The following is a 16720-nucleotide window of genomic DNA, read 5'->3' as shown; positions in this document are numbered from 1 at the left end:
CCACATACTGTGCGTCTCCATTAAAACTGCAGTAAATCGCTAATATGTGATCATAATGTTATAAAACCTCACTTAGTGTTAGTGCATGACTCAAACGACGACTAATTAGATTTCAAAATAAAAGATGAATACTCTAAATAAAGTCATGAATGAAACACATTTAGCCTATTAGATGCAAAGCGAAATATCCAGAGAAATGTTGAAAAGCGGGACTGAACAGCTTCAAGGTCAGATTTACTGTTACGAGTTATGAATCTATGTAGCTACACAAACAGTTTTATTTATGTGGCTGTTTCATGTATGTAATTAATAGCGTAGCTCCATTGTGTTCCGGCGCTTTGTCTGAGGCTCCGGGAGAAGAATGGCTGGACTGTAAAAGGTGTAATGAACGTGTGAATGTGCCTGGCTGCCGTTCACCTGCGAGCCGGCGTTTGGCAGGAAGCTCTCGACTCGCGTCCTCCTCGGAGGCTCGCCGGGCCAAAGACGGGGACCGGGGGCCCTTCAGCGCCGGTACTCGTGTCATTTTTTGCCAAGGCGGCGCCGCATCTCTTTGCACCCAGGGACAGTATTAAGGCGGATTCGCTGCCTTTTGTGTCTCGGTCTCTGTGATGGCTGGCGGGGACTCGCGCAGACCCACTGGTGGAGGGAATCTTTTCATGTGTGTGGGTGGGATGAAGCAGGAGAAGCGACAGGAGCTTCTTCTGCTTTAGAGGACACCCACCGACTTCAGTGGGGAACGTTCCGACTGAACTACGTACAAAGCCGTAGGTGGAGAGAAGAAGAAGCGAAGGGAAAAAAACACCAAAGGCAAAAAAAAATGTAAAGTATTTGCCCAGTTAACAGAGGACGGACTGTGGGATACTTAGCTAAGGAATGTGCTCGTATCCTTTCACAATATAACCCAATTTAGTCTATGTTATACAACACCGGGGAATTGGCTGCTCCCGGGGCCCTGCAGGCGCTTCACCAGGACTCCACCTGTACGCCGCTAGCCTTCAGGGAGGCTGCGGAGCATTCGGGGCCCGTTTCCGAGGCCCGTTTCCACGCGCTGACGCATCTGAGCAGCTCCGGGGTGTGGTCCTACGCGCGTATCTTTTCGCAATTAGACCCTGTGATGATTGCATTGCTACAGTACGAATGTTCTGGTATCGCAGGAATCGCCACCACCGCCGACGGAACGGACCTGCTTCAGAGTTCTTGCCAGGCCCGGCGTGTTTTTGTGCAGGGGAGCAGAAAGGTGAAGAGGCGCTGACCCACTTCAATAATGAGGAACAATGAGATCCACCCGAAAGCGAGCAATGGAAGGGATTCCTGCATCCCCTGTGCACAGCCTATATTTTATTCATATGGCTATTAATACTTGGCTGGAGTGCAGATGAAGACAATGATTAATGTCAATAGCTTGACAATGAAAGTGACTCTACGGCTGTTGGTCAATTTGGACTCTCGCGGCAAAAAAACGACTACCGGGCTCCGAGCGTTGGTCGCGATTGAGCGGCGTCCCCTCAGAAGGCTTCGAACCCCCAACCTCACACCCGGCCCTCGGTCCCGGCGGCGATTAGCGCGCCATTAGCTGAGCGCGGGGGAAGTTCAACTGTGGACTGCACCGGATTTATGGCGGCAAGCGCCCACGCACCGGTGACCCTCTTCAAGCCGGCCCTTTGTACAGCGCCATCGTAGATACAGTTAATGGATGCGCACAATGGGCCTCGATGGCCCCGCAATGATGGATCTGGGGCACCGTGAAAGGCTCTACAGACGAACCAGGTATTTGAGATGCTTGTCGCCCAAACTTAGAAGAGGCAGGAGTGGGAGTGGAGCACACTCTGCAGAAATGTTGCCAGGAACATTTGGAGAAATATAATTGGGGCAGAGCACACTTTCCCCGAGTGGAGTTTTAATTGTGCATAGAGGGAGAAGATTGAATTAAAATGTTGCCAGGGAAATGACCCAGAAGTGTCCACTGATTACGAGCTTATATGCATATATGTAAAAAACATACGCCGTAAATGCCTTTGCGGTGCGCGCTGTTTTACAAATGCAGGACAAACGGAAGTCCGAGTTTCAGAAGTACATCTTTACCCGCCTTTTTTTCCCCCATTTAAAGTGCTGTAATAGATATTTACAGCGTGTCATATCTTTTATCGCCCGGTGCTGTCAGTCCATTCAGTAACACAGCAATGCCCTGAACGCCACGAGTGGAAAACAAACCTTTCGGTTCACGCAATAATCACAAAAGCCTTGAGCTGCTGTATTAGGAGGAGAATTAATGACATCACACTGCAGGAGTTGAATTAGCGAGTCTTATTTACAGCTTCGCCTTCTTTTGCGCCACTCGCCAGGCTATAAATCACGGCCGCATTTAATTCCGCCACCACTTTACACCCCCCCCCTCTCGCCCTGTCCCCAATCAGCCGCTCGTCCTGATCGGCAGCCATTAGGGGCCTAAACGCAGGCGTCGTGTGCTGAACTTTGCCTCGTCTCGGCGCCTTAATGACAGCGCGGGTGTCGCGCATGTTTCCCCCACCCTCCGCGGGGATGCGGCTGCTACCGGCAATAGTCGCTGCAGGGGAGAAATGTGGTAATTATGCAGAGTGTGACACCGAACGGAGGCTGTTACCTTGTCAGTTTGATTACAATGTACAGCGACGACCGGCCCTCCCGCTCCGACACGTGTTTTGTTGTCACGGGCTCCCGCCCGTTGGCGCAGCTCTCGTAATAAGGCTGCGCTTTAATTACGGATGCCGGTTGCGCCGTAAACCTGCGGCACGAGCCGAGAGACGCGGGCTGCGGAGCCGCTGCTCGACACGAGTGCGGTCGTTATGATTAATGGATCGGAACTGCAGACCCCCCCCCTCCTTTTCCCACGAGTGCAGTGTCAGACAAACACACACACACACACACACACACACACACACACGCGCGCAGCAGCTTCGATCGCGCCCCCCGTCGCACGCGCACGCGCTCCTCCATCCATCTCCGACGCCAACGAGCGCCGTCTCTGGCGACACGGAAGTCAACAATGGGCCTCGTTTGTCGAACGAGACGCACACAAACGCGCACTGAGAGCTCTGTTAATAAAGCGCAATCAGAAATAATTAAAGTGCCAGTTAGACTGTGGCTAATCTTTACAAACATTTAGCAAGAAGGGTTGTGAGTTCTGATTCCGCCTTGGCTTCAGACTCCGATGTCTGTTGTGGCACCGCGCACGCAAATGTTTGGTGCTTCTTCAGACTGCCTAAACCTTTCGTAAACACGGATAAATTGGCTGTAAATATCAATACTAAACTGGGAATTACATTATTTATTATTTGTTCTTTCTGCCGGTTCAAGGCAGGAGCTGTGAGACTTTCCAGGGAAGCGAGTTTGACAGGATTCTCCCGTTTCCCCGTTTTATTTCCTCTATTTATTACATTTAGGGATGACAGGCTAAAGCAAACAAATAAAACCATGCGCCTGTGCATTTATAAGTGCATTTTTTAATCAGGTTAAGTAAACACCAGCAGCTCCCTCCTAGGGGCTGTTCTCCAGATATTTTGGTCCAAGGCACCGTTTCAAGACACACTCTCTCTCTCTCTTGAGATCTCCCTTTTTTGTCATCGTACAGAGACGCCACCGCCGCCGCCGCCAAGAAACCTTTTCTAATCCAAGTTCACGGTCACACAGTCTGAAGAGGAGCACCAAAGCCGGTCGCAAACCGACGGCGAGGAGGAAATGGGGGAACGGCAGAACGAGAAAGGTCACATTGACTCCGCGGCTAATCTCCATCCTCTCCAGTCGAGTATACACGGCGACAGACAAATGAACTCCTCCCAAATACATTAACACCATAAATAAATCCATCATTGTGTGTCTCATTTCAATGCTCACCTGCCACTGCAGCCTCATACAACAATGCCTCTCCTTTGTACCCCGCTGGGCAATCTCTCCATTAGCTCTGTGATTTGAAGTCTGATGAGTCTATCACAGGTGACAGTGACAGGGAGGGCTCTCATTATACTTCATACACATCTGAAATGAGCACAGCTGTGCACTTCAAAGGAATTCCTGCATGTCCTCTTCGCTGCTTTCACTCACTTTATCATCCCGACACAATGACACCACGTGGCCAATGAATTACAAGCCAAGGCGGATACTATAAAAGTCTGTCTCATGAATTATTCCCCCCATACATTTTGCCTAAAGATGTGAAAATGTTCCATTTAACAAGGAAAATATTCTCGTATCTCGGCGACCCGGGGAACTGCTCCCCAGAACCCAGAGAGGACGAAATATACCTTTGTTAACAATTAGACACCTGGAGCCGAAATGTGCCTTAATAAGCAAATCAAATCAAGCCAAACAGGAAACATTTGTGATATTGGTGTTATGACTTCATAAATTCTCTCAACGTGCTTTGTGTCATCAAGCTGCAGGTTTGGCCCACATTAAAACCGGTGAGCGTGAAGCGGTGAATGTTCATGTTTTAAAGCAGGAAATCAATCAAATTTCGCCCAAATGAGTGTGTGTGTGTGTGTGTGTGTGTGTGTGTGTGTGTGTGTGTGTGTGTGTGTGTGTGTGTGTGTGTGTGTGTGTGTGTGTGTGGAGTTATTCTGGCACGCAGCATATGGTTGCTCTGCCAGTCCTACTTTCACAGTTTGCTAGGTGCCAGAGTAGTCAAAGCGCTTTCTAACACGCCATGTGCCTCGATTGTTCCCGACTCGGAGCTAGCGAGAGCGCGGACGGCGACGCATCTTCCTGCTCGCGGGCCTTCGCCGCGCTCCGAACGCGTCCTCTCTGCGTCGTGAGTGCCTCCGTTTGGCTGCGGCGTTGATCTGACCCCGCGCTTCTCCCTGCTGCATAGATAAAGAGTCATTTCCTTCAGCTTCACTGGACCCACACATAGATTAAAGAGCCAATGTAGAAAAACTCAGCGGCGCCTCTGCTCTGTGGGGAACCTGAGGAACTCACAGGTTCAACTTAACTTCTGTCTGCTCTGTTGCTGTTTTTGTTTTTTCTTACTCTTTATTTCATTTTTTATTTTTTTTGTTGGATTGAGTTTTGCACCAGAGATGCACTGAGCACTCGTCGAGCTCCCGTACGACTTGTTCTCTCTCGCACGTGTGCGGGGGTCTGTGCATGTTCCTGAAGATCGTTGGCAGAAACATGACACGTTCCACCAAAAGGTGTTACGAGTAGCGTGCAAACGTGCACGTACCGCATGCACGTACCGCGTGCAATCGTGCACGTACCGCGCGCACGGCCAAAACCCACCGACGTAAACAAGCTAGCGCGATGCTGCGGTGGATCTCTGCCAAACTCTGTGGTTCTGGTCCAGAGATAAACCGGTGGAAATGACGCTAGAATTATAAACACACTCATCCAGGCAGTGGCTGTGCTTCTCCCTCTCTGGACGTGAGCGGTTCGTGAGGCAAACCGTTTGACCCGTAATCTCGCATCTGAACAGTCGCGGAGCTAGCGTCTCGCGCACAACGTGGCGGCTGAGCCTTAGCGCAGTGTGGAGTGGATTTTCCAGACGCGGCTAAGCTACAGTAGCGCGTTGCTGCAGTGAGATAATGTGGTGTGCAGGCTAAGACCGGGGGATCACTGCCTGAGTGCTGCGGCCGGCTGTACTGTCTCTCTGCAAAGTGCTGGCGTGTGCGCAGAATAAAAAATGCCCCCGGAGCGCGTGCTCGTGGGCCCGCGCGGCCGCCGGCGCGCAGGTCGCGGCGGGGCCGCGTCCATAATGATTCCCCTCTCTCTCCGGTGCTCAGCGGAGACCGGTGGAGTGTCACGGGGGAAATAAACAGCAGTAGCTCAGCAGGATGGGCCTAATTAAACACAGCACCTTAGCGCCGGAGCCAGCAGTCTGCTGCAGCTTGGACCAGTCTGGGCCTGACTGGTCCTGCCAGAGACCTGCCGTTGCCATGATAACCGGCTGCCACCTCATGCGAATGCCGAGGAGGAGCAGCAGGAGGAGGAAAAAAAAAGAGAAGCTGGTGGCTCCTATACAGTAGCTGGCCCCGGCGGTACAGCGGGTTGATTTATGGGCCGAGGGCTGTGACACGAGGCAGATGTGAGGTCACGCTTCACCTCAAACCTACAGCAGACGTCGCATATGCCCGGCTTAATTCTGCAGGAGGTGATTTCAGGCCTAACTGACGATAAGCTCTTGGTCATAAGTCTAGTTTCCAGTCGTGCATTGAGACTGAGGGCCGACCCCCCCCTTGTTCACACAGCGACATCCGAGCTCCGCTGTGCTTTTGTGCACGCGTGAAGACGGACGGCGGAGCGTTAGCCCAGCTCCAGCTAACCGCTAATGCGATGTTTCCGCGCCAGAAGTCAGATCTCACTTGCTCCCCCGTTTCCTGCAGGGTGCCCCCCCCCACACACTTCCCCGCTCCCGCTCAGTACATAATAGAGGATGACAGCGGAGATGTCGGTGAGACAGAACAACACGCGGCGCGGCCTTCGCGTCCGAGCGAAACCCACAACATCCCCTGGAACGCACCTAGCGTCATGCGATCTGCTCAGCGCCGTATTCACCAGCTCCAGCCTCGTCCACTCCATTTGACCTCCTGACTCTCACGGTGTCACTTAAAATAAGCAGCCCCCGTCTTCAGTGCTGTTCTTAAACCACTTTTACTGCCAGGGAGAGCGGGAGAGAGAGAGCGAGAGAGAGAGAGAGAGAGAGAGAGAGAGAGAGAGAGAGAGAGAGAGAGGGAGGAAGCTCATTCCCACTGTGATGTTTATCTGACATTTTCCACTGGCCCATGACTCAGTGGGCTGTGATTGCTAGCAGAACGCATCATGCTGGCAGGGGCTCTCCCAGCGCTGGCTGCAGGGCACCGCTTTCTGGATTCAGCATTCCTGCATCCCCGCTCGCACCGGAGCCAGTAATGGCAGGATATTCCGTCGGGATTAGGGGCAGGGAGGTATTTGGATGCGTCCGAATGCATCCCCGCATCTCCATTGTCTGCGCATTTGTTCGGATGCCATGCGCGTGCATCTGTGGTTTTATGCCGCTGCCAAGCACAAAGTGAATTCTGTGCAGTTTTCATTTAGGGTTTAAATGGCTTCCTTTTCCTTAATTAATAATTCACATCATTAAATTACTTTTACTGCAAATAAAGCCTTCTCCGAGTCCTTAAAGACCCCAGAGATTATAGGAACCAGTTAATAATGAGCTGCCCATACGTGCCCCTGTGTGGAGACGTGTTTACAGCCCAGCTTCCACTGTGGAAACCTAAAAGTTACAGGATGACAAGTAATAAAAGTTTAGCTCTTCTGATCATCACAGCCGGGCTCTTTAATAATGAGCTCTCAGAAGCTAAAACTCCCCCCTGATGTAATTCCTAATTAAACTAAATGCATTTCACCCCCGTTCATCTTCAGCCACTGCTTGTGTCGACGCCGTATAGAAATGAATCCCCCCGGATGTCACGAGCGGAACGACGAGGCGCTGCCCGCGAGGACGCGGCGCGGCGCCGTAATGGCCAGGTGTCCTGAAGCAGCCGGCGCCGATGGCACCCCTCCATATTCATACTTCATATCCATTCATGCTTCCCACCGACGGCGCCATCCGCACGCGCCTCACGTCTCGCCCACCTGTCAACCTGATTTCAAGTTCTTCCAACGCTCCGGCTCCTCCACCAAATTCCGAGTGAAATTTAATGATTCCAGATGTTGCGGCGCTAATGCAGTCGGTAACGGAGCCGAGGACGCCGCGTGGGTTTTCGGGCCGTCTCGATGGCCGTTTTAAGATGTTTCAGCGTGGGCGGCGCTGCGGAGGCAAAATAAACATTTTAGGAAGGTTATTTCCTCCGTCCTTGATTCAGAGCAGCTTTCAAGCGGTCCGGGGTCAGCGCTTTTTCAAAACCGCGAGGCCTCTTCTAATCGGAACCACATGTGGACCGGGGGGCAGAGTCCGGTCACCGGCGTCGGCGGCGTTAACCACCCGCAGCATTAGCCTTGACACCTTCTCCATCACCTTGATATAATTTTGTTTGTCTGCTTTCAGAGGAATGTTCACAGGCCATTTTTCACAGCAACTCATTTATTCGCCACCCCCACTCTCCGTGGACACCGATTACCTGACCGCATTCGCACAGGGCCGCCTGCCTGCGTGCTCTTTACTCCGTGTCTGTGCATCGCCGCTGAAGTTAGTGATGAATAGGCAACAGAAACATCACTGTACGTAACCTGTCTATTCTGACCGATGGGAGCGATCAGAGGCGAAAACCGCTGGAGCTGACGCTGTTGAATGAGCTTCACAAATGACTGGAATCACTGAAGTTGTCTCATTTGCAAATACCTGAATAAAGACTATAGCCCATTGTTTGACACATTGTTTGTCATTTTGGCCTGTGGACGAGTCTGAATCACAATATTTAGCATATAAAAATAAAAGTGAAAATTAGTTTATTGGTAAACAAATTGTTAAACAGATGCATAATATCTAAAATTCAAGTCTTTTATTCTTTGTATTTACTTAATGAGAACTGCAGATTCATTAGTAAACAATCATTTTGAGTTCTCCAAAGACGTCTGGATGCAGAACACGGACTCATACACGTGCATCGGCTTCATCTCTGCACTCGTCGAGTGCCTGCAGATTCCGCCGAGTGTCCGCGGTCCTCGTCGTCCGCCGCGTTATATGAAGAGATTGCGTTCCGCGTCCTCGCTCGTCGCCTAAAGGTCTTCCGTGCTGTGTTTTTTTTTTTTTTTCCTCGACTTCCATTCAGCTTTTATTGATTCCTTTTATTTTGGAAGCCGCTGTGACAGAAATGATGTGATATGATCAAACCGGCGCGGGAGCAGCCGCAGCTTGTGCAGTATTAATCACTGCTGTGAGGGAGGTTTTTCACATTGCCCTTGTCTCCGGCTCTGGTGTAATCAAAGGGTCAGGCCTTGTTGTTCACAGCGCTGAGACGCTGCATTTAATGAGGATGTTGTGTCCTGGCTCCCTCAGCCACACTAAAGCCGGGCTCCTGCGTCAGCCTCCGCACACACAATTGTGCTGATTACTGCGTTTTACTCGGGCCAGTTTCCAGCGGCCGCGCTGTCACAACACCTGGTGCCGTCCAAAAAATCGAATCGCTCGCATGGTAATTCCCAATTCCTTGATGTGTTCTCGTCGGTAGGGGCCGGTACCGGATCCTGACAGATTAAAGCTAACAAACGGGAAGCGAGGCACGGCTGTGACTCATAGGAAATAAAAATGACTACAGTCTTGGCAAATTGTTTTTTTTTTCCTCCAGAGCTGGAACAATTCCATTTATTTTTCTCTTTTTTTCATCTCAATTATAAAGCCCGCAAGGCGACTCAGGCAGACAACTTAAATTGCAGTGCCACCCTCCCACACGACTTACTGTACCGACTGAAATACACATTCAAAGGACCTCTGCTTTAGCTGGGGCTGTTTAAAGTCGGGGGTTATTGGGCTGCACTGATAATGATGCTAAGGTGGTGCAGCGCTTGCAGCCGTGCGACTCTGAATGGCTTTGTGTGAGGAATAGCTGTGCTCCGCGGAGGAATAATAGCACTTGCATCTACCTTGAGACTGTCTTGACTCCATTGGTTGGGTTTCCCCTATATCGCCCCTCGAGTCGGAGAAGCGCGTCGACTCAGGCGCTCTCCTCCTCTATCGTGCGTGTGTCATCGCCTCGACACTGCTGACTCTGCAGCACATCTGTGTGTATGTGTGTGTGTGTGCGTCTGCTGCCTGCTGGCGCGACCTGCAACCAGAACCCTTCATAACCAACGTTCGCACGCTTTATATTTCACACGTTCATGTTTTTCCCCCCGTCCGACACGCGGGGAAAAACATGTTTCCTGCCATTTTTGGTAACAGATGAGCGCGGGTGCACATCTTCTCTCCAGGCAGACTGCTCTGCTATCATCCTTCCATTTTCTATACCAGCTTATCCCATTTAGGATCCCAATAGGGCCGGATGCACTCCCAGCATGCACTAGCGCCGAGACAGCATATCTTTACTGCTAAAAACATCTAAGGTTATCTTATTCCAGTTACCAAAGAACAGAGAGGAGCGTTTAGACTTTTTGACAGGCTTTATTTAAAGCTGAGATGTCTTTCTAATCTTTTGCCTTTTGGCGTTGGCAAACGTTTCTCTCCCTCAGCGATAGAAGCTGCTGCTTCCCACTACAGTAGATATATTAATGCAAACTGTTGCTCACAGGCAATCAGCGAAGGAGAACCTTCCACCAGTCCGGTGTTAAAAAAAAGAAAAATATGTAATTCTTAATGAATGACTAAAAGAGAGAAACATTCCATCATTAGGATTTTCTTTCTTTACCACCATGTGCAGATAATGCTTGTGGAATAACGGGGGTAAATTAGTTAAGCTACTCATTTGAAGCCGCGGTCCTGAGGAGCGAGCGGCCTCGCTGCCTCGTGCGGGAATGCAAGCAATTAAACACAAAACGAAGAAACGGGAAGAATTCTCTCTTTGTGTTCCCCACTTAATAGAAACGCCACGCGTTCCCAAAAGGCACGGCCGGATAAACAATTATTCCGGATTTACGCGAGCTATTATTATTAGTTTTTTAAATGTATTAACTATTTTTTCCGCCCGCGTCGTTAAAAACACCATATGTTCGCTGAGTCCCATCGGGTGTGGAGCTGATGGAGCTCGCTGGAGTTGCATATCATCCAATGACAGAACAGAGTAGGAGATATTAGGCTAATGAGTATAATTAGAAGTGTGATGGTCTCACTATTGTACCGTGTTATTAAAGGTTCAGCCTTCTATTAATCCTGACCTGTATCTCTCCCTCCGTCCCTCCTCATCTCCTCCTGTCTGTCCTCCCAGTGTCTGCGCTGACACGTGTTTGACTAATGAACATCTGCATGCACACGCGTTGATTATTGCCCGTCTGATGTGTAATCATTCCCCAGATGTACTTGCGGTGACCCGTCTTACTAATGCAGCCATTAAGGAGAGTTACTGTGGCCACATGGCTGTCGCCTGCGAAAGCAGCTTTCGCCGCTTCACTGTGATGCCTCTTAAAACACACAACAGACACATAATAAGGAATCATTTCAATCTAGAAACTAATAAGCATCAGAATTTAAAGGCGCACAAATTAGAAGTGATTGCATATTAGAGGGTGTTTAATACTCCATGAGGTGATATTTTTCATTACTGCGAGTGAAATGGCTTCGCTCCTGCAGCGTGAAGGGCCGGTCTGTGCTCCTAATCGCTTTCAACTTAACCCTGTAACCACTGTTATTGAAGCCTAACCCCACTTTTAAGACAATTAACAATCTCCATCACCGAGCCACAGCGACTCGCCCTGCTTAAATCCACAGTACAGCTCCGTATTTGTTACAGATTTCATTGTGAATGTCAAGTTTCGCGATTCCCACGCTGGGTTCGCTTCTCACGGGGCGTTCGCTGACCCGCAATTTGTGAGGCTCGTAATACTAAAGTTGCCGATATCGCGGCGACCGAGGGGTGTCATCGAATCAGCGGCGGCCGAAACGGCGAGGAAAACAACTTCATCGACACCCGGAGCTTCAGGTTTGCGGCGCTTTCTGGGATTTTTGGCTCATTCACTGAAGGAATCCATACAGTCTACGCTTCAAAGACCGACATGTGATTGAATATTAGGCCTGCGTTTGACAGGAACATTCTTAGTGTTCTACTAATGCTCTAAAGCGCTTGATAAACTGTGGTTTGAATCACAGCTGTGCTTTGGAATCTTCTTCTCTCCAGTGGTAGACGCTTAATGCAGGTTTAAGAGACATTCATTAGCGTATGACAGCGCGTAACAGACTTTCCTGGGGGACATCTTATTTGTACTCTTAAATTTCATGTTTAATTCATCATTAGACCGGAGGCGTTTTGAACCATCGCTGTTGTGAACAGAATATAGTAGCGGAGCAATAAACAGAGTAGATTGATCATGTTTTGTTGCTGCAGAAATCAAAAAAGGGGGAAAAAGTTAAAACACACCATGGTAGGTTTTTTTTAAAAGTGCACAAAAACTTCACACGCCAGAGTTCTGATTTATGAAGCCTTCACCGTATTGGTCCAGGATAGTTCATGACAGCTTGCAAAGCCATTAATCATGTGATGTGTGTCTTGCGCTTCCCACGGGGCTGATCCACTGTCATTGATCATTTTTTATGTCAACAGCATCCAGCCAGAGACACGGCCCAGAGATATTAAACTTTAAACAAGGATGATGGGGAAATTTCCCAGCCTGCCTCAGTGGGAGCCACTGTCCCGACCGAGCGTCCGAGCACTAGTCACCTCGTCTGTGAGTCCATTACGTGAGTGGTCACTGTCAGTGATGGAGGTAATCCTGCTTAGATTAACCTGGCTGTTCGCTGATGTATTAAATATCAAAAGGCATCTCTTTGGGCTTTTATCTTAATTAAAGAAGGGGGAGGGGTCTGATTAGACTAAAAGATTAGATGGAGGGGACTCTGAAGTAAACACGTGTCATGCTCTTAGGTGACGTAAGTGAGACGTGGCAACAGAACTCAGCAGCACAGAAAAAACGCGTTGAATAATGACGTCGTAAAAAATAGTGCTCATAATTACGCATGCAGCTGTTGACGTGTTTTTGTTTGTGCACATGAGGGAACAATGTCACCACCGGCGCGTGTGTAACCAGACAAAGTGAACACTTCCATCCACGTGCGTGATTCAAGCAGGAGCAACGAGGAGCGAGCCGCGCGCACGGATCCATTAACGGCGGATGTAAATAAGCGTCGCGAGGAGACGGACGCGGCCCGGCAGCGTGAGCGTGAGCGCGTGAGCGGCGCGCGCTCCGTCACTTCCCACATTAGGCTTCATCGCTATGCGGCGCAGCGGCTGCTGAAGTTCCAGCTGCTTTCCGTGAGGCTCGAGCTGCACAATGCGCTACAGTAAGTACAACTCCCCCCCCCCCTCCTGTTTATTGTTTTGACTTTATGTCTCAAAAGCGCTCCATATTTCATCGTTAAGAAAACAGTTTGTCTGCTGTGAGGTTACAGCGCCGGGGCTTAAGCCGAGACTTGAAATTAATCCATCCTGCCTCGCGCAGCCCTCCTCTTCCTCTCCCCCGCCATCTGCTGTGATCCGCCACACCCCGCGCGCGCATACAGTCGCTATTATTCTCTTATTATTCTCAATCTCTGATTGGCTGGAGCCTCGAACGTCGCTGGAAGACTCTTAAAAGCAAATAACTGGGCACGACTTCACAGAAGCACCTCTACACAATAAAACACGTTTTGGGAAAATATTGTCTCTATGATTTTTAACCACTCAGATGATGCACTTAAGATGAAATAAACACCCTAATTATCAACTTAAATGAAGCCTGCATGACTGTCTCATACAGTATTGTATTTTGTAACGGCGTCCACCCTGTGACCCTGGTGACCTGCGCAGGGTGGACAGCTGGGATTGGCTCCAGCGCCTCACGACCCTCAACGGGAGAAGCATTAGGGATAACGGATGGACGGATGAATGCAATGTTTACCAACTGCTAAGACCGTGTCTGTTCCTCCTCCCAACGCACCAGGTAATTGCAGGAGCTGACAGTGATTGAGCTGAGCGCTCCGACGCCTCACCGCCCCGCTAAAGCGCCGAGAATATCAATAACGGGTGGAAACGTGGTAATCAACTTTCAAACTGTACACAGCGCGGACACGGCGCAGTTTCCAGGGGAGGCCGTGAGTGGAGCCCGCAGCGTTCAATGGCAATTGTGTTTTAATCAGTCTGTCACAGACTTGAGGTCAGTTTTAAGAGCAGAGGAAGACATGATGAATGACGGCTCAGACTCAGCACAACCTGTGTAGTCTCAGTGCGATGGGAAAGACTCATTAGTGGCATCTGGGGAGATGATTAATTGATGCAAACGCATTTCAATTTAACGGCTCTTTGATCAATTATTAATAAACACCCCCCCCACTCCCTTTTTCTATGTACAGCTTCAATTAAAAGTCTCTCTGCTTTGACCTATCACTTACCTCTCCTGCAAATCTAAAATGCAGAGGTGACGTCTCAACAGGAAAGCATTCCCATTTCAGACCATATAACGATAAATGTTCGCGTTTCATTCCGGCGGCCACGTATGTTTCTGCGAAGCTGACAGCCACCCCCCCCCCCACGCCACCACCACCACCCCCACTTAATGAAACGCGGCAGAGAGCTTGATTCCTCTTTCGGGACAGTTATTTCTCACGTTCTTGCAGAAGCTGTAAATTGGAGCGCAGATTTCTCCGAGGACCTGCAGGTGAGAGAAGACTCATTAACGTGCGGCTGGTAAGTTGGAAATTGTTCCCCTCCAGGCGTCTCTACCTCCGTTCGTGTAATCTTGCTTGTCTTGTGGGCCGGTCTTAAAAAAAAAAAAAAAAAAAAAAGAAGGAGAAGAAGTAAATTTAAGAGACACCTTTTGAGGATCATCCCTGGAGCCTTACTGTTAAATGCTTCCAGTACAGCACTGTGCTTTATTGCTGTTTCTCATTGCCAGGTAGTCATGGGTAATATCCCATACTTATCTGAAATTGGAAGAAACTGCTGGAGAACTTTAATGATTCAGTTTGCACTTACTGTACCGTGGAGGTCAAAATTCATTATAAAACAGAATATTTAACATGATTTAATCAATTGGGTTTACGCGGCAGCCTGCACCGTTTCAGCCGAGATCAATCGCCTTTGCATCACAATAGGCACGAGTCTGAAGGAAAGGCTCCTTCTTCCGTTCTGATAAATCTCCTCGCTCGTTTCTGCGGTTTCCCCCAGACCTCACGTGTTCGCTTAAAAGACGGGCCCCTTTTGAAGTTCAAAAATTAATGCGCCGCCTATAATGCTTCGAAACCCTTTTTAATAAAAGGCCAAATGTTGCTTTCCATATCATTTTATTGCAGTCGTCGTTCCTTTTATTGGTATGTTTACTCAGAGAGGAGAGACGCTCTGCAGCACTTCACTCTCCCCGACATAAATAATTCATTAAGGAGCCAGAAATAACAGGAGCATAAAAAAATATATATGTATCACAAGCAATCTGGGAGACGAGCCAAAGGATATGTCGGACACAATTACAGGGAAAGAGGAGAATAATTCCTCTCATGCACTACTTTGGCCCCACTTGTCCCTTTGGCTCTGTCCTCGAGTCCTCCAGCCAGTGTGGATGGGTGCATTAAGACACACAGGTGGACTGAGAGGGGTTGAAAGTGACCCTCTGCTCTCAACGCTGGCGCGGAGCTGCAGCGCGTCAGGCTAAGCCACTTTGACTCTAGCGGCGCTCTTAATTGCTCAGCGAACCTGGCTGCAGCATTGAGCCGTCTGACTTAGAGGTCCCCGGAGAGTGTATTACGAGCGCCCCGTCCAGCTAATCGCCTCCTTTTGTCCCCCGTCGTCCCCGCTCGCGTTTGTCCACACGACGTGACAGGCCACTCGCGATGCTGTACAATGTCAGCTCTTTGTAGCGGGCCCCGGGGTCGGCCCTCACAGCGCCCCCTGCAGGTCAAACAGCGCGCGGCGGATGAAGCTGCACCTGCTGCAGCGTGGATTTCTGCACATGGATTTCTCACTCCACCACTCGCACACGGGCTTTGCATTCGCCCGACATTCTTTCATCTCGGTTGGAAAAAAAAAAAAAGAAGCTGCCATCAATATTCAAGGACTCTGGGTAATTTGATTTGAAAGGACTCTCGCTGGTCAGAGTGCTCTTGCAAAGTATAAAGAGTTCTCCTGCTAAAAGTTGCGCTGTAAATGATTATTTCCTGAGGTTGCACAGACAGATCCTGCACCACCGAAGCCTCTGGGGCATCCTCTCGAAACAGAGCACTTGACAAATTAGAGCAAATGCTAATAGGTTTATGTGAGGAGAGCCGGCATCGTAAACATTTCCATGTCGCCCCTCGTCCCAGGCCGCGCTGTGACGCGTTGGCTGTTAGGCCGCGTACAGTAACACATCCTGTGTTTACACAGTGTCGGTCCATCATGCAATTGTCTCAGGCACTGTGCAAATGTCACGACAAGGCCCACGGCATCGCCGGCTTCCGGCCTCAAAGAGCCGCCGCATGCACCGTGAGGCCAGTTGTGACTAAATAGCATCTTATAAGCGATGAGGAGCCATAAAAACAAGAGCAGCCCAGTAACATACTGGAGCTTTACCAGTTTGTCTGAAAACCCAGAGCAGTTGTTATGACAGAGCACTCGCGGGTCTGTTTGTAGATGGTAATCTTCATTTTAATGCTCGCTTAGTTTGACAACGCTGCACTTGAACAATGATTATTTCAATGTCCCAGTATTTATTTGCTCCTCGCAAGCTGATCCTGGGTCAGATGTTAGGTCGTGTCAGGAAAGATGAAGCTCGTGTGAGGCCAATCCCGAGGGGTCGCTCAGTGACACACGACACGTCACCTGAATCAGCTTGAAGCAGCGCGGGCCGCGCTGTCAATCATCCCGCAGATCAACCGTTAGCTTAATTATCTAGCTAGCTCCAGCTGATGACGTCTGCCAGCCCCGCTTGTTATTTCACTCTTGGAAAATTGATGGTTGCCAGCCAGAGCTGAAAAGTCTGCTTTTGTTCTCTCCCGTCTCACATCAATAAGCCATTGTTTTCGAAATCTACTTAAACTTTTGGGTGATAAATCTGCCAGCGTTATCGTTTAGGAACCGCCGCGCGGCGGAAAGACTGACAGACGTGGCGGAGACGAATTACGTGAGCGGGGCTGAGCGAGCTGTTTGGTTTTAAATTAAAAACAACGCGCGCCGCT

Source organism: Betta splendens, chromosome 17 (genome assembly GCF_900634795.4).
Source record: "Betta splendens chromosome 17, fBetSpl5.4, whole genome shotgun sequence".
NCBI lineage: Eukaryota > Metazoa > Chordata > Actinopteri > Anabantiformes > Osphronemidae > Betta > Betta splendens.
The sequence above is the reverse complement of the archived record's forward strand: the minus strand, read 5'-3'. Positions refer to the sequence as shown.